At 47.8% G+C, this 23805-nt stretch overlaps 1 non-coding gene across 1 annotated transcript; it reads right to left on the reverse strand.

Moving 5' to 3' along the window:
* Positions 1-8713: 8713 nt before the first annotated feature.
* On the reverse strand, positions 8714-8874 carry LOC123163227 (U1 spliceosomal RNA). Its single transcript, XR_006481794.1, has one exon. It is a non-coding gene; the product is annotated as a U1 spliceosomal RNA (small nuclear RNA).
* Positions 8875-23805: the final 14931 nt, after the last annotated feature.

The following is a 23805-nucleotide window of genomic DNA, read 5'->3' on the forward strand; positions in this document are numbered from 1 at the left end:
TACACCCAGTGGGTGCACTCAGCGTGCCCCCACTAATCCTGTTGAAGACAAAGTCGACCAGTCGACCTCGAAAAAAAAAACAGTGTGCGAGACGCATTCTCTAAGACTGTGATCAACTGCAAGCAGTCGACCACAGTCTCGGGGACTACACCCAGTGGGTGCACTCAGCGTGCCCCCACTGGTTTGCGAAATCCAGTCGACCGGTCGACTGACAGAAAGATTGACATTATAAAGCCTAAGGCCGACTGCCAGCAGTCGACCTTAGCCTTGGGGACTACACCCAGCGGGTGCACTCAGCGTGCCCCCGCTAACACGGAGTTTATTCGACACACCCAGTGGGTGACTAATATAAATTCCAGAAAAGAAAAGTTTTTGGTAGCATATCCAACAGAGCAAACAGCGGTCGACTGACCTGGACATTGCTTTGGAGGGCAGAACTGGCGTCATAAGCTGCCTGGCTCGCGTCCCGGATGGTCTTCAGCTGCTCCATCATGAGTCCCGCCTGGCGTATCGCCTCCTTCGCTGCGCCAGCTTGGTCCTCTGGGACGTGGTGCGTCATGAAGAGGGAAGGCTGCTGAGCACTCGTCAGTGGAGTCGCGAAGGTCACCGTGTGTCGAGTGGTGTTCTCTTCCTCCACAGTCAGAATTTTAGGCGCTGGCACATCCTGAGGCACCTTACTGGCGGACGCTTTCCGACTCCTCCTGTGCTTCAGCGGCTCTTCATCCTCATCATCATCAGGAAGATCGATAACAGTGTTGGGTGGAGCTGCGGAGAAGGGTCAGGATCAGAGATCGCGAGTCAGTCGACTAAGAATGGTATTAAGAACACAGTACCTGGATTCGAAGTTGCTGCATCCTCCATCTCGTGGTCATCGGCCCGGGCCGAGGTCTCAGAAGTAGCAGCACTGCAACTCCAAAGGATCAGTCGACTAACCTCAGCGTCGACCAAAGATAAAATTCGCACAAGAGTAAGAAAATATGAGCAACACAATTACCCTGATATGGTGGGGATGGACACCTTCATCTTCGGCAGGAGCTTGGTCGGCTTCGATGAGGCCGCCCTGGGCTGCTTCGGCGCCTTTTCAGTCGGCGTCGGAGAGGTGGTCCGAGGGCGCTTGGTCGACTGAGTGGCAGTCGCAACCCCCTTACCACGTTCGGTCGAAGGGTCGTGGACAAGCTTCGACCGCCTTTCTGAGCGCGGTGGAACGACCTCCTCCTCCTCTTCTTCCTCGTCCTCGATGTCATCTTCATCACCTTCATCATCATCATCGTCGTCGTCATCCCCTGCAGCATCCGAGTCCCATTCCTCCTCTTCCTGGCTCTCGCCCCCGCTCGCCTCGCCCCCGCTCGCCTCGCCTTCCTCAGTCGGAGCTTGTGCCCCATTGGGCATCGAGTACAGCTCGGTGAAGGCCTAGCAGATGCCCAAACAAGGATCAGTCGACCAGTCGGCAGGGTTAGCAGAAATGAATACAACAAGGACACAATGGAAAGCAGAGCAAATGCACCTTGTTTGGGACGCTGTCGTGGTCGAGTGGAGGAATCCTTCTGGCTCCACGCGGGTTGTCCCTGTTTCCGGTAACGGCTACCATCCATCTTTCCAGAGTGACATCGTCGACTTCTTCCGGATGGACTCTAGTCTCGTCTTCGGGCCCACAGTACAACCACATGCAGTGGCTCCGGAACTGAAGAGGCTGGATGCGACGCTTGAGGAAAACCTCCAAGAGGTCCATGCCTGTCACACCCTCCCGAACCAGCTGCACCACGCGCTCCATCAACATCTTCACGTCGGCTTTCTCCTCCGGAACCAGCTTCAGAGGGGAGGGCTTGTTCACTCGGTCCATGGTAAACGGAGGGAGTCCACTCGACTGCCCTGGCGTCGACTGGACCTGGCAGTAGAACCAAGTCGACTGCCAGCCTCTGACGGACTCGGGGAAGGACATGGGCGGGAAGGTGCTATTATTCCTCACCTGAATCCCCAGGCCCCCACACATTTGGACGACTCGGGTCTTCTCGTCACCTGGGCTCGCCTTCTTCACGGTCTGAGAGCGACACGTGAAGATACGTTTGAACAAGCCCCAGTGCGGTCGACAGCCCAAGAAACCCTCACACATGGACACGAATGCAGCAAGATAGGCAATGGAGTTTGGGGTAAAGTGGTGGAGCTGCGCTCCAAAGAAATTCAAGAAGCCACGGAAGAAAATGCTTGGCGGCAAGGAAAACCCATGATCGACATGAGTGGCCAGAAGCACACACTCACCCTCTTCTGGCTGTGGCTGCCACTCCTTCCCCGGCAACCTCGCAGCTCCGTGAGGGATCAAGCCCTCGTTGGCCATGTCGAGGAGGTCCTTCTCCGTGATGGTCGACTGGATCCAGTCTCCTTGGACCCAGCCTTTCGGCAGGCGGGATCTGGACGAGGACCCTCTGCGGCTGGTGGATCTCCCCTTCGCCTTCTCCGATGCCGACGCCTTCTTGGCACGCTCCAGCGCCGCCGTCTTCTCCTTGGCCATGGTCGCCGGTGAGATGCACGAAGGGAAGTGGTGCGGGGGCGAGAGCGGGCACGCTGAGCAGGGAGGAAGGGAGCAGAGGGAGAGAGGGAGAATGCTGAGGCGCAGCACAGAAATCCTCGCCGGGCACATTTATAAGGTCCCTTCCGAGTGGCTGACATGTGGGCCCGGTCGATCTAATCATATCTGTGAGCAGTTATGAGGACTGGATACGTGGCGAAAAAGGCGGCGCGGAGATCGAGGCGTCTACGCCCCGTCCCATCCGAACGCCGCGGTCTGCCCCGCTTCGCGCGCGCCCCCAAATTTCGCACCCCGCAGAATCCGCGAGCAACAAATTAGTCTGTCAGACGCGGTGTTTCCGGCGATCCGTCGCTCGGAGATCGTCGAAGCTCGAAAGATCACTCGACGCAAAAATAGAATGGATCGAGTCGACCGAAGACAAATTGCTCCCTGTCAACGAAGAGATTCTTTGATCCAGAACAGCGCACAACTAGAGCGCAAAGGTTAATCGGAAACGGCATCAACTCCTTCTTCACTCGAAGCCTCAATCCATTCGGGGGCTAATGATGGGGTCATGTACCTAGGGTAGGGTCACGGACCTGTTCCAAGTAACTCACCCTAGGACATCCCTAGAAGAGGTCGCCTTCCAGTCGACCAACGAGGACTCACTCGACCAACGAAGACTCACTCGACTGGCCTGAAGGACTCGACCACGAAGACTCACTCGACCACCAGGAGGTCAAGAGGCACTCTGCACCGCAACGGCCTGTAATTAAGTAGACTTTATGATAGTAAAGGCACTTTATATGGGGCGTTACCAGTAACGCCCCAGACTTAACTCACCTTAAACCCTCTCCTGCGTGGGCTGGCTGGGGTCCGGGCGCACTCTATATAAGCCACCCCCCTCCACAGGCAGAAGGGTTCGGCACCTTGTAATCCATACATTCATAATCCACTCGACCGCCTCCGGGCTCCGAGACGTAGGGCTGTTACTTCTTCCGAGAAGGGCCTGAACTCGTACATCCTTTGTGCTTACAACCTCTCCATAGCTAGGACCTTGCCTCTCCATACCTACCCTCCACTCTACTGTCAGGCTTAGAACCACGACAGGTGCCGCTTTCACCCCCGTCGATGCCTCGATCGCTTATTAATCGAGAAGAGCAACCGCCGCCGCATTTCGCATCTGTTTCCCGCCGGAGCACCCCCATTCGACGATATATAAGCCCCATCACTCCTTCGCTGGCGTCACCACACTCACCCTCTCACCCACCCTGTCATCCTCCGCCCTCTATCCCTCCATCCCCGTCACCGGCACAATCACCACCATCGACCATGTCAGCACGGCCATGCCCTTTCCGCGGGCTTCCGGTTGTTCAACTCCTAGTTGTTTCATCAAATCCATTTTGTAGATCCAAGTTAAAATCCTAGTGTAAACGGATGTTGAAATCTGGTATTAAAAACTTCCATGGTGAATTCTTTTTTTGAGCTGGTGCCTGAATGACAAGTGGGACGCCCACGTAACAAAAACATTTGGACGTCACGTTATGGCGAATTTGTATATGCGCACTGTCTTCACCGTCTCCATATATCCATATGAAGCACGCTTTATATCCCGTATGACGTTCATTGGTACAACGAATTCGAATCGGCTAGAGCTGCCCTTAGACCTTGTACAATGAAAAATGCTTAGAGAGATGCTTAGAAAAATAAACCGGATTTTTCTGAAGCATCGGTGCCTATTTCTATAAAAGAGACGCTTAATTAAGCGTCTATCATGTACAAATAAGCACCGATGCTTAAGAAAAACTTGGTTTATTTCTTTAAGCATCTTCCCTAAGCACCTCCCATTATATAAGGCTTAGATGCATGCCATGGCCCGCATTTAGCATTATCCTTTCACCTGTCAGCGGTCGACAATCATGTCGACACACAATCGTACCAAACCTCGAACCAATCGATCCGCTCAGCAGGTTATACTATCAACTTAAACCTCGTGAAAACGAAAGAACCCCAATAATCCGTCCCAGTTATCATTTACCAACCGGACTCCTGATCACTTATCGCCACGTTGCACACAGACGGGCGCCCTTCAAACCCACCCAAAGAACCAATGAACCACAGATTCAAGAGATCCCGACACGCCGCGCATCATCCAGAGCAACGGAAGATCTTTGCTCCCGTCCTGCTCTACCTTTTTGAGACAGAGCCTCCCTCTTGTACTTTGGAGACGGCCAAAGGGCAAAAGGAGACGTCGAGAAAGGACACGCCGGCGGCGCCCAGTTCCGCGCGCGGTAGGACCGGTGAACAGGAATACCGGCCGTGCAATGCCATGTCGCCATTGCCACGACGTGTCGACGTACGACGCGTTGGCTCCCGAGAGCGACGTGGGAGAGAGAGGAGCTGTCGCTGCCGTGCGTGTGCGACGTACGCAGGGGCAGGGCGCTCGCCGGGCTTCCGCCCTGCCTGCCCGGGATGCCGATGCCGTCGGCACAAGCGAGTTGAGCGAGATCCAAAATGGGTACGAGGCTACGACTGGTCGATGGATGGATTGGTGTCTGCCGCAATAATTCCTGGAGAAAGCGAATTCTTGTTGAGCGCTAGGCTGCTGGCGAGATGAGATGCCCGGCTGTCTTTTTTTTATTTGAAACCAGACAAAAGATTTGCCATTTTTATTAAATAAGAGAGGAGGTTCAGACATATGTCGCAACGCGTTCAAAAAAAAGACTACTCTCGCAACATAAGACTACTCAAATGCTTGGCCCCAGCCAAAGTCCACATGTGGGCCTCTTCTTTAATTCTCGTGACGATAATTGTGGTCGGGGTCGCGGCGTTGCGAAACATGCTGCCATTTCGTTCTTTCCATATCTCCCATGAGACAAGCATCATAACAGAGGCAAGAGCCTTTCTGTTATGATCCGCGTTGCTCACCGCCTTTTGCCACCAAGATCGAACAGAAACTTCATTTCGCCAAATCATTGGTGAGCAGTCGTGAATTTCCAGCCAAATGGTAATCTCGTTTCAAACTCTATTCGTGAATCTACACTGAAATAGTAGGTGTGCAGCAGATTCTTGAACTTGCTTGCAAAGGAGGCAAAGGTTGCAATTGGGCCATCCCCGTCGAGACAAGCGATGGGCCGTCCAGACTCGGTTCTGGAGAACTAGCCAACCAAAGAACTTGCATTTGGGAGGAGCCCACATCTTCCAGATCATGGAAGTATTGATACTGTAGGTGAGTCCCGCAAATTGCGCCAAGTAAGCCGAGGATGTCGTGTACTCTCTGTTGGTTGTGAATTTCCACGAAATAGTGTTTTGTCTATCTTGGCTTAGAGTGACACCGGCAACCATCTCCCAGAGGTTGGCGAACTCCTGCAAGTGCGTCAAGGTGAGGCCCTGTGCGGTGTTGATCTGATGGATCCAAAAATCATTGTCCAAAGCCTTGCTACTATCTTTCGAAAGAAAAAAGAGATGAGATGCCCGGCGACGCAGGACGGACTCAGAAAGCGGCACCGGGGAATCTCATCATGTGGAGGATGCAGTCAGTGGGCACGGCGAAGATGGCCGGTCGCGCCGAACAAGTTAACGTCAGAGCATCTCTAGTCGCGCCCCCAACAGCCCCCCCCCCCAGGCGACTTTTTCGGCGCCGGCGCCAAAAAAAGGCCCAGTCGCGCCCCCAGGACGACGAAAAGCGCCGGTTCGTCCCTTTTTTCCGCCCGGCGGTCGCAGGCCGAACCCGGCGCGCTGGGGGGCGCTTGGGGGCTCCAGCGCAAGGGAAAAGTACGGCTGGCCCACGCCATCAGGTGAAAAGTCAAGATTTTCTTCCCCGACCGCCTCCCACCCCCCGCGCTCTCGGCCGCAACTAGGTACATCCCGGCGCCGCCCCGTCGCCCTTCACTGGTAGATAGCCATTCCCCGCCGGAAAAATAGCATAGGTTCGCCGCGACAGCCCCTCCGACACCAGCTGGGCGTTTCCGGCCGTGGAGGGGCAGTTTAGCGGCGGGTGCGCGCCCACCACGCGCAAGGTGTTTGGCGATTTGCCTGCCTCGACGATCGACTCGGATGACGAGGAAGTGCTCGTCGCGCTGCTGGAGGAGGAAGCCGAGGCCGACGTCCAGGAAGAAGAGCATCTCATGGTGCTCGCCGCCCTCGCCCAGCTGCTGGCAAGCAATGAAAAGCCGCGGCGAGGTGGCTCAGCGCCGTGGCGGGTGAAAGCAAAGAACCGGCATCGTCTCAAAGGCTACTGCATGCTCTACTCCGACTACTTCGCCGATGCTCCACTTCACGGCGACAGAACATTTCGGTGCCGTTATCGGATGAGTAGAAAGCTTTTCCTCCGGATTGTGAATTCCATCCGGGAGTTCGACAACTACTTCAAATGCAAGATGGATTGCACCGGTACACTTGGATTCACCTCCTTCCAGAAATGCATGACAACAATGAGGATGCTTGCATACGGAGCTCCCGGTGACTCACTCGACGACTATGGGCGCATGGCCGAGTCCACCAGCCTAGAGTGTTTTTACAAGTTCTGTCGGGCAGTGGTGGCAGTGTTTGGACCGCAATACTTGAGAACACCCAATGCGGAAGACACTGCTTGGATCCTAGCACAGAATGCAGCAAGAGGATTTCCTGGGATGCTTGGAAGCATCGACTGCATGCATTGGAAATGGAAGAATTGCCCATTTGCTTGGCAGGGGATGTACAAAGGCGCCAAAGGCGGTTGCAGTGTGGTACTTGAGGCGGTGCCCACACATGACCTCTGGATTTGGCACTCCTTCTTTGGTATGCCAGGAACTCACAATGACATCAACGTGCTGCTGTGCTCTCCTGTCTTTACCAAGCTTGTTGAAGGTCATTCTCCTCCGGTGAACTTCGAGGTCAATGGGCGACAGTATAACAAGGGGTACTATCTAGTTGATGGCATCTATCCGAGATGGTCGACATTTGTCAAGACCATCAAAAACCCTGTGCCTGGAGGCAAGAACGCCTGGTTTGCGAAGATTCAGGAGGCTTGCAGGAAGGATGTCGAGCGGGCATTTGGTGTGCTCCAATCTTGATTTGCTGTTGTCCGGTACCCCACTCAGACCTGGTCGAAAGATCAAATGTGGAAGATCATGACCTGCTGTGTCATCTTGCACAACATGATCATTGAGAGCGAGTAGGAAGAGCCAGTGTTTGACACTGAACCATACCACCGGCAGGGTCCTCTTACCGAAGTTGATCACCAGCTACCGACAACCTGGACTGCCTACCTCAGTATGTGTCAGGAGATCAGAGACCCACAGGTGCATCATCAACTGCAGCAAGATCTGATAGAGCACCTATGGAGGCTCAAAGGCGACACCGGGCGCAACGTGTGATGAAATATGAGTTTTTATTTGTTGAACTATATAATTTGTATTGAACTATGTGTTGTTATACTATTTTGTTGAAGTATTTGAAATTTATGTGATGAAATATGTGATAAAAAATATTTATGTTGATAGCTGAGCCACAAAGAATCACGTCGAATATGGGCCTATTCTCGCCCATATGGGCCTTTTTCGCCGAAATAAGTGGGCCAAAATCGACGACTGGGGGCGAGCTGGGGGCGACGACTGGGGGCAAAACCCCCCCAGCGCCGAAAGAGTCGCCGGCTCGCCCCCAAGGGGTGATTTTTATGCGCCCTAGGGGGCCGAACGGTTGGAGATGCTCTCACGATTAAGTGTCATTTGCGAGCAGTGATAAGTTAATGAAAAGATCGTTGATACAAACAAGTGTTGCATCCCTGTGCTCTGCATCTGATAACATGATAATCTTTAGCTTTGCCAGCTCCCACACTATACTTGATGACTTTGTCTGTCAATCTCCGACCCTTCGGGAATCAAAGAAGCGTCCTGTCAAATATCAGCACAAAAGTGAAAGAAACATAGATCAATGATCGCGGTAAGCGACAACACGCCGCTACTCGTGCCGAACACAAAACCATCAACCTGCAGACGCAGACAACAAAGTATCCCGCCCTGGTCGCTTTCTGATTCTGCATGAAGGCGACGAAAACTGAAAGTTGCACATTTCCATCCTAGTACTAACTTAACCAATGATTTTGCACCACCGCAAAACATATTACAAATAAAAAATCAACAAGAGAACAAAAGTAATGACAAAGGAACTTATCATGATCAAATCAAAGGTTCAAAAGTGAATAGCTAAAAAAATGTTATTATTGTTTTGGCAGGGGCCGCGCGAACGCGTAACCCCTCTACCACTAATTATGACGTCCGTTCTCCCACTTAGGGAGATGGTAGACCAACGCACTCACCAAGTGCAATGTAAACCATTGATCTAGGCCACTAGCCTTGTTGATTGCTTGTTGACCCCGTCCAGGTAAGTATGTTGCAATGAAGCACCTAGTCATCAAAATATAGCCTGCTCTTTGATGACCCGCAAGTGTAGGGGATCTATCGTAGTCCTTTCGATAAGTAAGAGTGTCGAACCCAACGAGGAGCAGAAGGAAATGATAAGCGGTTTTCAGTAAGGTTTTCTCTGCAAGCACTGAAATAGTAGGTGATAGATAGTTTTGTGATAAGATAAATAGTAATGAGCAAAAAGTAAATAAAGTAAATAAAGTGCAACAAAGTGGCCCAATCCTTTATGTAGCAAAGGATAAGCCTGGAAAAATTCTAATAATGAAGAAGGAGCTCCCGAGGACACATTGGGAGTTATCGTCAAGCTAGTTTTCATCACGTTCATAAGATTCGCGTTCGGTACTTTGATAATTTGATATGTGAGTGGACCGGCATTTGGGTACTGCCCTAACATGGACAAGCATCCCACTTATGATTAACCCCTATTGCAAGCATCCGCAACTACAAAAAGGAGTATTAAGGTAAACCTAACCACAGCATTAAACATATGGGTCCATATCAACCCCTAACGAAGCAACGCATAAACTAGGGTTTAAGCTTCTGTCACTCTAGCAACCCATCATCTACTTATTACTTCCCTATGCCTTCCTCTAGGCCCAAATAATGGTGAAGTGTCATGTAGTCGACGTTCACATAACACCACTAGAGGAGAGACAACATACATCTCATCAAAATATCGAACGAATACCAAATTCACATCACTACTAATAGCAAGACTCCGCCCATGTCCTCAGGAACAAACGTAACTACTCACAAAGCATATTCATGTTCATAATCAGAGGAGTAATAATATGCATAAAGGATCTGAACATATGATCTTCCACCAAGTAAACCAATTAGTATCAACTACAAGGAGTAATCAACACTACTAGCAACCCACAGGTACCAATTTGTGGTTTTGATACAAGATTGGATACAAGAGATGAACTAGGGTTTTGAGATGAGATGGTGCTGGTGAAGATGTTGATGGAGATTGACCCCCTCTCGATGAGAGGATCGTTGGTGATGATGTTGGTGATGATTTTCCCCTCCCGGAGGGAAGTGTCCCGGCAGAACAGCTCCACCAGAGCCCTAGATTGATTCCGCCAAGGTTCCACCTCGTGGCGGTGGAGTTTCGTCCCGTAAGCTTGGCCACGATTTTTTCCAGGGGAAAACCCTTCATAGAGCAGAAGATGGACGCCAGAAGCCCACCAGCGGGCCCAGGAGATAGGGGGCCGCGCCCTAGGGGGGCCCCCCTGTCTCCTGGACAAGGTGTGGGCCCCCTGGCCTATTTCTTTTGTCCAAAAATTCTTATTAAATCTAGAAAGTTGTTTCGTGGAGTCTCAGGTCTTTTGGAGTTGTGCAGAATAGGTTTCCAACGTTTGCTCCTTTTCCAACCTGAATTCCAGCTGCAGGCATCCCCCTCTTCATGGTAAACCTTGTAAAATAAGAGAGAATAGCCATAAGTATTGAGATATAATGTGTAATAACAGCCCATAATGCAATAAATATCGATATAAAAGCATGATGCAAAATGGACGTATCAACTCCCCCAAGCTTAGACCTCGCTTGTCCTCAAGCGGAAGCCGAAATCGAAAAATATGTCCACATGTTTAGAGATAGAGGTGTCGATAAAAATAAAATGCGGACATGAGGGCATCATGATCATTCTAATAACAGCAACATATATGGATTTTGTCATAAGATTTCCTATGTTCAAGTAATAAGCAATTCAGAATGTCAAGTATGGTTCAAAAACTTCATTGGGAACTAGCAAACTATAATCTCAGTCATTGAAGCAATTGCAATTTATCGTAACATCAGAAAGAGTCAATAATAGAGCTTTTCAGCAAGCTCACATACTCAACCATCTCGTAGTCCCCTATAATTGGTAACACTCACGCAATACTTGTGGTTATAAAGTTTCAGCCGGACACTGAGAAAGATAGGGGCTTATTGTGTTGCCTCCCAACATATTCACCTTTAGGTGATGTCAACAATAATAGCTTATGCCAACTTACATCCAATTGGATATATGTATCATGATCTTTCAAACACGAGGAGCTTGCCAAAGGATAAAAAATAAAAAGGGAAAGGTGAGTATCACCTTGACTCAAGCAATAAAGTAAAACATAAAGTAAAAGATAGGCCGTACGCAGAGGGAAGCAGAGTTGTCATGTGCGTTTAGGGTTGATGCATGAAATCTTAATGCAAAAGAACGTCACTTTATATTGCCCCTTGTATGTGGACCTTTATTATGCAGTCCGTCGCTTTTATTACTTCCACAACAAGTTTGTACAAAGTTTTTATTTCTCTACACTAATAAGTCATACATATTTAGAGAGCAATTTTTATTGCTTGCACCGATGACAACTTACTTGAAGGATGTTACTCAATCCATAGGTAGGTATGGTGGACTCTCATGGCAAAACTGGGTTTAAGGATATTTGAAAGCACAAGTAGTATCTCTACTTAGTGCAAGGAATTTGGCTAGCATGAGGGGGAAAGGCAAGCTCAACATGTTTGGAAGGTTAATGACAATATACTTTAACTGAGATGTCGAAAAACATAAACCATTATGTTGTATTCCTTGTCCAACGTCAACTCTTTTAGCATGTCATACTTAATGAGTGCTTCACAATCATAAAAGATGTCCAAGTTAATATATTTATATTTGAACCCCTCTTTCCTTATCACTTCCTATTAATTGCAACGATGACCAAGGCTACGTTCATCAACTCTCAACAATTTTTATGCCTCATACTTTCTATGTGTGAAGTTATCACTATCCATAAGATCAATATGAACTCTTTTGTTCTTTCTACTTTCTCAAGATCATAGCAACATAGCAAAGCCCTTGACTCAACACTAATCTTTATTATAGATAGCACATGGACTCGATTACATAAAGAGATCACAACGAAAAACTCAAAACTACTTGATATCAAAACTTCGAACTAAAAGATCAAGATACTACTAAAAGGATCGAACTAAATAAAGCGGTAAAGATAGGAGTGTGATGGTGATACGATACCGGGGCACCTCCCCCAAGCTTGGCAGTTGCCAAGGGGAGTGCCCATACCCATGTGATTATTTCTTCGGAGGTGGCGAAGTAGGAGTTGTTGATGAAGTAGGCTTATCGTCCGTCTTCCAAGGCATGGGCTCTCCATCATAAAAGGATGATCGAGTCTCCGGGATCCTTAAATCTGCAGCCAAACTCATTCGCTTGAATCTATATTCATACTCACAGTTCTGGTTTTGCAGGTCATAAATCTGGGCTTGGAGGTGCTCGATTTTCTCTTGAAGCTTGAAGATGGTCTCCCCAATGATTTTGGCATCCAGCTTGTGGTTGTTGGTGAACTCCGTGATCATCATCTGGTTGGCGTTGAGTCCACGCTCCACCATCCCTTGACACTTGAAAACTTCTTGTTCCATGGCTTCGAGCTTTGTCTCCATGCTCCCGGTACGCCTTGGTCCTTCCACATCGTGGATGTGCAACACCCCCTCACGCATCTCAATGGTTTGAGGGTGATGCAGCACCTCCGCAAGATAGGGGTTGATAACCCTCTCGAAAAACTTGTCCTTGGGAGCGCTTGAAGATGACATGATGCTCTAGATCTGAAACAGAAACAGCTCGAAACGAAAACAGAGGATATTTGCGTGATGTCAAAACCTTCAAGAGTATATATAATGAATTTTTACCGACCAAAATATGTAACATACAAGAAAACGAAGTCCGGGGGGCACACGAGGTGCCCACGAGACAGGGGGCGCGCCCTACAGGGGGGCGCCCTCCTCTCTCGTGGGAGCCTCGTGTCCCTTTCGGACTACTTCTTTCTTCCTAAAATCCTTAAATAATCCAAAACTGATGAAAATTGCCATTAGAGTTGTTTTGGAGTCGGTTTACTTACCGTACCACGTACCTATGCCTTTTCGGAGTCTGGAACGTTCTGGAAAGTGTCTCTTATGTATTCCTCAGGGGTTATGGTTTCAATAATATTAGTTTCAACATTGATAGGATTATCTGAGATATAGTGTTTGATTCTTTGACCGTTCACCACCCTCGGACTTGTTCTCTCGAAGTTGTTGATTTTTATCGCACCGGAACGATAGACCTCCTCGATAACATAGGGACCTTCCCATTTTGAGAGAAGTTTTCCTGCAAAAAATCTTAAACGAGAGTTGAACAATAACACATAATCTCCTATGTTAAACTCACGCTTTTGTATCCTTTTATCATGCCAGCATTTGAATTTTTCTTTGAAAAGCTTAGCATTCTCATATGCTTGGGTTCTCCATTCATCAAGTGAGCTAATATCAAATAACCTTTTCTCACCGGCAAGTTTGAAATCATAATTAAGCTCTTTAATAGCCGAATATGCTTTATGTTCAAGTTCAAGAGGTAAATGACACACTTTTCCATAAACCATCTTATGTGGAGACATACCCATAGGATTTTTGTATGCAGTTCTATAGGCCCATAATGCATCATCAAGTTTTTTGGACCAATTCTTTCTAGATCTATTCACAGTCTTTTGCAAAATTAATTTGAGCTCTCTATTGCTCAACTCTACTTGACCACTAGACTGCGGATGATATGGGGATGCGATTCTATGATTGTCATCATACTTAGCAAGCATCTTACGGAAAGCACCATGAATAAAGTGTGAACCACCATCAGTCATAAGATATCTAGGGACTCCAAACCTCGGAAAAATAACTTCTTTAAGCATTTTAATAGAAGTGTTATGATCAGCACTACTAGTTGGAAAAGCCTCTACCCACTTAGTAACGTAATCAACAACAACTAAAATATGTGTATAACCATTGGAGGCAGGAAAAGGTCCCATATAATCAAAGCCCCAAACATCAAACGGTTCAATAACAAGAGAATAATTCATAGGCATTTCTTGACGTCTACTGATGTTACCTATTCTTTGACATTCATCACAAGATACGACAAACTTACGAGCATCTTTGAAAAGAGTAGGTCAATAAAAACCAGATTGTAGTACCTTGTGTGCAGTTCTATCTCCAGCGTGGTGTCCTCCATAGGATTCAGAGTGACACTTGCGTAGGATTTGTTCATGTCATGCTCAAGCACACAACGTCTAATAATACCATCTATTCCTTCTTTATAAAGGTGTGGATCATCCCAGAAGTAATGTCTTAAATCATAAAATAACTTTTTCTTTTGCTGGTATGTGAAACTAGGCGGTATATATTTAGCAACAATGTAATTAGCATAATCAGCATACCAAGGAGCAGTACGAGAAGCATTGACGACCGCTAATTGTTCATCAGGAAAGCTATCATTAATAGGCAGTGGGTCATCAAGAACATTTTCTAGCCTAGACAAGTTGTCTGCAACGGGGTTGTCAGCTCCTTTTCTATCAACAATATGCAAGTCAAATTCTTGGAGCAAGAGAACCCATCTAATGAGTCTAGGCTTAGCATCTTTTTTCCATAAGATATTTAATAGCAGCATGATCAGTGTGAATAGTAACTTTGGAATCAACAATATAAGGTCTAAACTTATCACATGCAAACACAACTGCTAAGAATTCTTTTTCAGTGGTAGCATAATTTCTCTAGGCAGTATCAAGAGTCTTGCTAGCATAATGGATAACATTCAATTTCTTATCGACTCTTTGCCCTAAAATAGCCCCTACAGCATAATCACTAGCATCACACATAATTTCAAAAGGTAAATTCCAATCAGGTGGCTGAACAATAGGTGCAGTGGTCAAAGCTTCCTTAAGTGTTTCAAATGCTTCTACACAATCATCATCAAAGACAAAAGGAATATCTTTTTGCAATAAGTTAGTCAGAGGCCTAGAGATTTTAGAAAAGTCCTTAATGAATCTCCTATAAAAACCGGCATGACAAGGAAACTTCTTATACCTTTTATGTCCTTGGGACATGGCATCTTTTCAATAGCATCAACTTTGGCTTTATCAACTTCAATACCTCTCTCGGAGATCTTGTGCCCCAAGACAATGCCTTCATTAACCATAAAGTGACAATTTTCCCAATTTAGGACGAAACTAGTGTCTTCGCATCTCTGCAAAACTTGATCAAGGTTGCTCAAACAATCATCAAAAGAGGATCCATACACAGAGAAGTCATCCATGAATACCTCACAAATCTTTTCACAAAAATCAGAAAATATAGCCATCATGCATCTTTGAAAGGTAGCAGGTGCATTACATAAACCAAAAGGCATACGTCTATAAGCAAAAGTACCAAAAGGGCAAGTAAAAGTAGTTTTAGATTGATCCCCCGCTGATACAGGTATTTGAGAGAAGCCAGAATAACCATCTAGAAAGCAAAAATGTGTGTGTTTGGATAGCCTTTCTAGCATTTGATCAATAAAAGGTAAAGGGTAATGATCTTTCTTAGTAGCTTTATTTAACTTACAGAAATCAATTACCATCCTATAGCCTGTAATAATTCTTTGCAGGATCAATTCATCTTTATCATTAGGAACAACGGTAATACCTTCCTTTTTAGGGACACAATGGACAGGGCTTACCCATTCACTATAAGCAACGGGATAAATAATACCTGCCTCAAGGAGTTTTAGTATCTCCTTTCTTACCACTTTCTTCATTTTGGGATTTAATCGTCTTTGAGGATCTCTAACTGGTTTGGCATCTTTCTCCACTGAAATTTTGTGTTGACATAATGTAGGACTAATGCCCTTAAGATCATCCAGGGTATGCCCAATAGCAGCTCGGTGCTTCTTGAGAGTTTTCAATAATCTTTCTTCTTCTTTCTCTGAAAGGTTAGCACTAATAATAACAGGATATATTTATTTTTCATCAAGATAAGCATACTTAAGATTATCAAGTAATGGTTTGAGTTCAAATACGGGATCACCCTTGGGTGGAGGGGGATCCCCAAGAATTTCAACGGGAAGATTATGTTTCAGCATAGGTTCTTGTTTAAGGAACACTTCATCTATTTCTTCCCTTTCCTTCATAAACATATCGTTTTCATGGTCTAGCAAATATTGTTCTAACGGATCAGTTGGAGGAACATCAATGGAAGCAAGACCAATAATTTCATCCTTACTAGATGGTTCCTTTTCACGATGTTGTCTACTAAATTTGGCAAAATTAAACTCATGAGATGTACCGTCTATGCCAATAGTGACAATGTTCCTTTTACAATAAATTTTAGCACTAGCAATATTCAAGAAGGGTCTATCAAAAATAATGGGACAAAAATCATCTTGTGGGGAACCAAGAACAAGAAAATCAGTAGGATATTTAATCTTCCCATACAACACTTCAAAATCTCTAACAATCCCAATAGGTTTAATGGTGTCCATATTGGCAAGCTTCATAGTAACATCAATGACTTCTAATTCAACAGGTGCAATATCGTGCATAATTTCTTTATAAAGATCATAAGGTATCGCATTAGCACTAGCACCCATATCACATAAACCATGATAACAATGATCTCCTATTTTAACAGAGATAACATGCGTGCCTACAACAGGTCTACGTGTCTTAGTGTCGGGTCTAGCAATATCACCCAAGAAAGAGATAACACACCCATCTAAATCCTCATCCAAAAGATCTTTAATCATGGCAATACCAGGTTCAACATTAATTTGCTCAGAAGGTGTATATGTCCTGGTATTACTCTTACGAACAACAGTTGAAGCTTTAACATGATCTTTTATCCTAACAGGAAAAGGAGGTTTTTCAACATAAGCAGTAGGAATAATAGGATCACTATATGTAATAGTCTTCTCTTCGACTGTAATAGGTGCAACTACTTTCACTTCAACAGGAGGATTATATTTAAACCACTTCTCTTTAGGGAGATCAACGTGAGTAGCAAAAGTTTCACAAAAAAGTAGCTACTATCTCAGAGTCAAGTCCATACTTAGAGCTAAAACCACAGAAAGCATCGGTATCCATAAAAGATTTAACACAATCAAACTTAGGTGTCATACCTGACTCCTTACCATCGTCGGAACCCCAATCTTCAGAGTTGCATTTAATTTTTTCCAATAAGTCTCATTTGAAATCAATAGTCTTCAGCATATAGGAACCAGCACAGGAAGTATCGAGCAAGTTGCGATTATCAAGAGAAAGCCGAGCATAAAAATTCTGAATAATCATTTCCCGAGAGAGCTCATGATTGGGACATGAATACAACATTGACTTAAGCCTCCCCCAAGCTTGAGCGATGCTTTCTCCTTCGCGAGGCTAGAAATTATATATGTAATTACGATCACGATGAACAAGATGCATAGGATAGAACTTCTGGTAAAATTCCAACTTCAATCGCTTATAATTCCAAGATCTCGTATCATCACATAGCCTATACCATGTCATTGCATCTCCCTTCAAAGATAAAGGGAAGGCCTTCCTTTTGACAACATCATCGGGAATACCTGCAAGCTTAAATATTCCACAAACTTCATCCACAAAGATAAGGTGTAAGTCGGGATGCAATGTTCCGTCTCCTGCAAAAGGATTAGCTAGCAGTTTTTCTATCATACCCGAAGGAATCTCAAAGTGAATATTTTCATAAGGTTCAGTAGGTTGAGGAGCATCTCTTTGCTATTCTGGTTGGGGTGAAGATACCCCAAACAAGCCCCTCAAAGGATTAGTTTCCATAGTGACAAGTAACAAAAAATTTCAGCACACTATATAAATGTTTCCTTACCAAGTTCCACTCACCAAGAGCGCTACGCTCCCCGGCAACGGCGCCAGAAAAGAGTCTTGATGACCCACAAGTGTAGGGGATCTATCGTAGTCCTTTCGATAAGTAAGAGTGTCGAACCCAACGAGGAGCAGAAGGAAATGATAAACGGTTTTCAGTAAGGTTTTCTCTGCAAGCACTGAAATAGTAGGTGATAGATAGTTTTGTGATAAGATAAATAGTAACAAGCAAAAAGTAAATAAAGTAAATAAAGTGCAGCTGAGGGAGTCCTGGATTAGGGGGTTTAGCCTAGGGTTTAGCCTCCTTGATCATACCATAGGCTAGCTTCTAGGGTTTAGCCTCCTTGATCTCGTGGTAGATCCACTCTTGTAAACATCCACAATATCAATATCAATCAAGCAGGACGTAGGGTTTTACCTCCATCAAGAGGGCCCGAACCTGGGTAAAACATCGTGTCCCTTGTCTCCTGTTACCATCCGCCTAGACGCACAGTTCGGGACCCCCTACCCGAGATCCGCCGGTTTTGACACCGACATTGGTGCTTTCATTGAGAGTTCCTCTGTGTCGTCACCGATAGGCTTGATGGCCTCCTCAATCGACAACGACGCAGTCCTGGGTGAGACTTTTCTCCCTGGACAGATCTTCGTATTCGGCGGCTTCGTACTACCGGCCAACTCACTTGGCCATCTGGATCAGATCGAAAGCTACGCCCCTGGCCGTCAGGTCAGGTTTGGAAGCCTAAACTTCACGGCCGATATCCGGGGGGACTTGATCTTCGATGGATCTGAGCCACAGCCAAGCGTGCCGCGCTGCCACGACGGGCACGACCTAACTCTGCCGCCGGACAGCACCTTGGAGGCCGCACACGAATCCGCTCCGACCCATAGTCTGGAGCCGATCGCACGGATCGAGGACGGATGGCTGGACACCGCCTCGGGAGCTGCAACTTCTACGGCGATGGAGCCGAACACTTACCTTGTCCCGCATAAAGCCCATGACTCCGAGGTGCCGGACCCCCTGCCGGACTCCGAACCTCCTGCGCCCCTGCCAGTCGGATCCGATTGGGCGCCGATCATGGAATTCACCGCTGTGGACACCTTTCAGCACTCACCCTTCGGCGATATCTTAAATTCGCCGAAGCATCTCTCACTATCCGGAGAGCCCTGGCCGAACTACGGCTAGGATGGTCGGGACGCGGACAATAAAGAAATTCAGAGCCCACCCACCACCCAGTTCATAGCCACCGTCGACGATCTAACCGACGTGCTAAACTACGACTCCGAAGACATCAATGGTATGGACGACGATGCCGGAGACAATCAAGAACCAGCGCCTACAGGGCACTGGAAGGCCACCTCGTCACATGACATATATATGGTGGACACCCCAAAGGGAAGCTATAACGAGGAACAACGGGACGCGGCAGAGGATAATCCCGCCGATAAACAAACAAAACGGTGACGTAAACGCCGCCCTAAGTCCCGCCTCGATCAAAGCAGCATTCCTAACGACCCAGCGATAGAGCAGGGCAAACCAGCGGACGACGAACATACAACCAAGCAACCATCCGAACAGGACGAACTGGATAATCAACCCCTTCACGGAGCAATCAACAGTCCGAACACAACACCGGAGCATAAGAACCTTCACAAAAGATTCGTCGCCACTACAAGAAGTTTGAAGAAGAAAAAACGGAAGCTCAAAACAGCGGAAGACATACTCAGAATGAAGTGGAGCAAAGTACTCAAGACCGCAGACAATTATGGCAATGGCCATCAAACAAAGAGCTACCCGAAGCGCAAGCTGCTGCCAGAATTTGACGAGGAAGCCATAGAGCCCTCACAGTCAAAAAATAAAGAGGCCGCCTGGCCGGATAGATGGCCAGATGACAGGCCAAAAGCGCAAGCGGCGCCGCACACAAGCCGACTTATGATCCTGTGAAAACGGACGGCCCAACTAGGTCCATTTACGGGCCAAAAAAGAGGGCCCTAGGAAGTAACACAACACGACAAGTGTTCGAAGACAGCGGCACACCCAAATACAGGGGCGCCGCACACCCGCTATGTTTTACCGATGAGGTGCTGGATCATAAATTTCCAGCAGGGTTCAAACCCATAAACATAGAGGCATACGACGGCACAACAGACCCCGAAGTCTGGATAGAAGATTACATACTACACATACACATGGCTAGAGGAGATGAACTCCACGCCATAAAATACCTACCCCTCAAGCTCAAAGGGCCAGCTCGGCATTGGCTCAAAAGCCTCCCAGAAAACACTGTTGGAAGTTGGGAAGAGCTTGAGGACGCGTTTAGAGCAAATTTTCAAGGGACTTATGTCCGCCCTCCGGATGCAGACGATCTGAGTCACATAACCCAACAGCCCGGAGAGTCAGCATGCAAATTCTGGAACAGGTTCCTTACCAAAAAGAACCAAATAGTCGACTGTCCGGACGCGGAAGCCTTAGCAGCTTTTAAACACAACGTCCGAGACGAATGGCTCGCCAGACACCTCGGCCAAGAGAAGCCAAGAACAATGGCCGCGCTAACAAGCCTCATGACGCGCTTTTGTGCAGGAGAAGACAGCTGGCTAGCAAGATGCAGCACCAGCGACCCGAGTACATCCGAGATCAGAGATGGAAACGGAAAATCACGGCGCAGGAAAGATCAGCGCCGGAATAAAGAAAAAAGCCCAAAGGGCACGGCGGTCAACGCCGGATTCAAAAGCTCGCGGCCAAACAATAAAACACTGCCTCTTAAAGACAACAGCGACGAGCTATCAAATTTAAACAAAATTTTAGATCGGATATGTCAAATCCACAGTACCTCCAGAAGGCCTGCAAACCATACCAACCGAAATTGTTGGGTTTTTAAACAGTCCGGCAGACTCAACGCCGGACATAAGGGGCTCGATGCGCCAAGCGAGGACGATGACGAACCCCACCAGCAGAGCACCGGAAGTCAAAAGACTTTCCCACAAGAAGTCAAAACAGTAAACTCGCTTCACGTGATAGTACGGAAAACCAACACGGCACTCGCTAAGACAAGTGTCGCACGGTCCACCCCAGCGGAACACCGAGATTGGATGTCAAAACCAATCACTTTTGACCATCTGGATTAGTCCAGAAGTATCCGGAACGCAGGATAGACTGCCCCGATATTGGATCCCATAATAGACGGACTGCAATTCATGCAGGTTTTGATGGACGGCGGCAGTGACTCAAACCTGCTATATCCGGACACAATCCGCAAGTTGGGATGGACCCTACTACAATTCAGCATAGCCGCAGTTCCTTCAAAGGAGTGGCGCCAGGCCCTTACGCCAGGTGCACAGGTTCATTGTTACTAGAAGTTGTGTTCGGGTCACCTGACAACTTCCGACGAGAAAAGCTAACCTTTCATGTCGCCCCATTTAAAAGTAGCTATCAAGCATCACTGGGACGGGAAACTTTCGTCCGCTTCAATGCAATACCACATTACGCGTCTCTTACGCTTAAAATGCCCGGTCCACGTGGCATCATTTCATTAAAAGGTCGCCTGAGACCCCGGACACGGCTGGACGAGTCCGGAATAAATAAGCTAGGGGATACCTAGCCGCACACCCCTTCACAAGGGTTTGTACATATAAGCCATAATGAGCTAGCATAGGCTCAACTTTATTAATCTATATTTCAATTTTTTATGCACTTTCTCGCATGATTTCTTTTCAAACTAAGTTCCTCTCTTTTTACAGATGAACAGTGTGCACACCCGTCCAGGATACGGCACAACGGAGACACAGGCGCAGACGTGCAGTAGGGACCCGTTGCAAGGACTCTTTTCAGACTAAGACCCTACGTAAACCTTTCTTACTGTCTCTTGCTGCTATAATCCCCCGGTTTCTCATTATAACCAGAGTGGAGACTGGCATTTTGGCATCGGCCGCGCCAGAAGAACTTGCCCGTACCTGGACCCAAGGGGCTTAGGGCATTTTTTTGCCCGCTATTGTAAAGACCGAACACCTTCGGGAGTGTTCGGCGTCTCGAGTTAGGTCTTATATGCATCAGCTCCGAATCATGTCTTTGGTCAAATGTTGGGTTTTCCCGGCTCCTGTGTTTTGCTGCCTTACGTTCTGTATCACCGGCTAACGCGGCACCAGGAGAACTACTGCGATTGTGCCCCAGTTTGGCTGGGGCGAGCACGTCAGTAGAGAAAGCCGAAAACTGACTGTCATGATACAGCGAGAGACTGGTCAACCACTCGATCGACCATGGGAATGTTTAGAATTCCTCCGCTTTGGCGAAGGGCCGTTTCCCAGTCAGGCACATATGCGCCCCAAATTCGGAGAGCGCGGTGCCCCCAGGGGCTATGTCGTAGCCCCACCCTCGAACTCCATGGCTTAGTGAAAGTAATAAAGCATTATAGTCCGGTTGCCTCGTTTGCTACGGTACCACCTCCTTTACAGGACCGAGACGTCGGATTAAGTGTGAAAACACGCTATTTTTTGCGAACACCCCCGCACCTTGTGCGTGGGGGCTGAAGCCGACGACTGCCATCTTTCAGGTTATACACACGTATACATGAACGGCCGCATAGGAGATATTCTATTACTTGAACGCACAAGTATAAAAGACGCTTACGTCATAAATATTGTTTTACATCATAAAAACGTTCATTCGAACGTAACATTTTTTTTGAGCACTGTGACTCTATTACACGAGCACCACACAGCACTTCGCCAAAATAGTGCTCGGCGGGTAACCGGTTATCGTCCGAACCCGGGGTCGCAACAGCGGTGGCATCCATCTCTGTCCAATGTGTCTTCACACGGGCGAGTGCCATCCGCGCACCCTCTATGTAGGCCGACCGCTTCATCGCCTTGATATGCGGCACCGCCCCAAGAAATTGCTGCAATAAGCCAAAGTAACTCTTCGGCTCGGGCCTATCCGGCCAGACATGGGTCACTATATTCATCATAGCAAGCCCGGACAACCTATTTAGCTCAGCCCACTCGGCCAAACGGTCGGTCAGCGGAAGTGAACACTCCGGACTATGGAATTGAGACCAAAACAACTCTTCCGTCTTGTGATCCTTCTGGCTTCGAAAATGCACAACAGCATCCGCCGCACTCGCTGCTAAGTCCATATAAGGGTCCTCTGGACCCCACAGTTGGCCCAGCTGAGCATACTTTGGATCCGTAAACCTTCGGCGCAGCAGAAAAGGCTTGCCGGCTATAATATCTCCGGCCTGGCGTAACTCTTCCTTTATAGCCCGCATTGCAGAGCGGGCATCCTTGGCTTCGGCGGTGGCCTTCCCCAGGTCTTCTTGCCCCGCTAGGCGCTCCTTCCCAAGAGCCTCATTGCGGTCGGTAGCATCTTTTAACTTCACGGCCATTTCGGCCATCTCTTCCCTGCTCCGGCAGTGTGCGACCCTTTCGGCCGCTAACTCCTCGGCCGCCCTCGAGGCCGCCGCATTACTCCTTCTGGCCTGCTCCTTGGCTTGAGCAAGTTCGGCCCGAAGGCTCTCCACAGCAGCGGCACTATCTGCATTTCACACACATGTTGTAAGGAGCTGGCTTTGGCTCCCTTACCAAGTGACCGCACAGAAACACTTACCTTGCGACTTATCAAGTCGCCTGTTGACCAGCGTGATGTCCGCATCCGCAACAGCGAGTTGCCGCTTTAGTTCAGCAACTCCATCAGTCTGGCTGGCCCCCGGACGACCCGCCACCTGCATCGGCACGGCGGGAATTTAAACCTGCGATTTTGATCCTCGGCACGCTATCGATTTCGACAACCTACCGAGTCTCAGGGGCTACTATCTATACAGGGCGCATTCTATATGAAAAACTGTTAAAAGGTGTGTCATTTTTACGTACCTCAAACCCCGCCAGCAAACTCCTGACGGCAATATGCAACCCGCCTTCGGCGGACGAAATCCTTTCAATCACCATGCTCATCAATGCGTGGTGATCTTCTGAGATAGACGCCTTCTCAAGCAGATCCTTCAGCCGTACACCAGTTGGCGCTGAACTATCCAGCTTTGCCAAACCAGGGGGCTCCCTCCGTGACAACACATCAGGCTCGTCCGCCCTATCCGACGGCGCCCCGGACGGAGGCGTCTCGCTCTCCATCATCTCCGGACGAAGGTCCCCCGAAGACGAGCTCATTTCCGAAGGACGGAGATTCGAACTATAAGGTAAAAACTTTAGTTATCCTCAGAAGCACAAATAGGGATGTCCCTTATGATAA

The sequence above is a fragment of the Triticum aestivum genome, chromosome 7B, assembly GCF_018294505.1.
Source record: "Triticum aestivum cultivar Chinese Spring chromosome 7B, IWGSC CS RefSeq v2.1, whole genome shotgun sequence".
In the NCBI taxonomy this organism is placed as follows: domain Eukaryota; kingdom Viridiplantae; phylum Streptophyta; class Magnoliopsida; order Poales; family Poaceae; genus Triticum; species Triticum aestivum.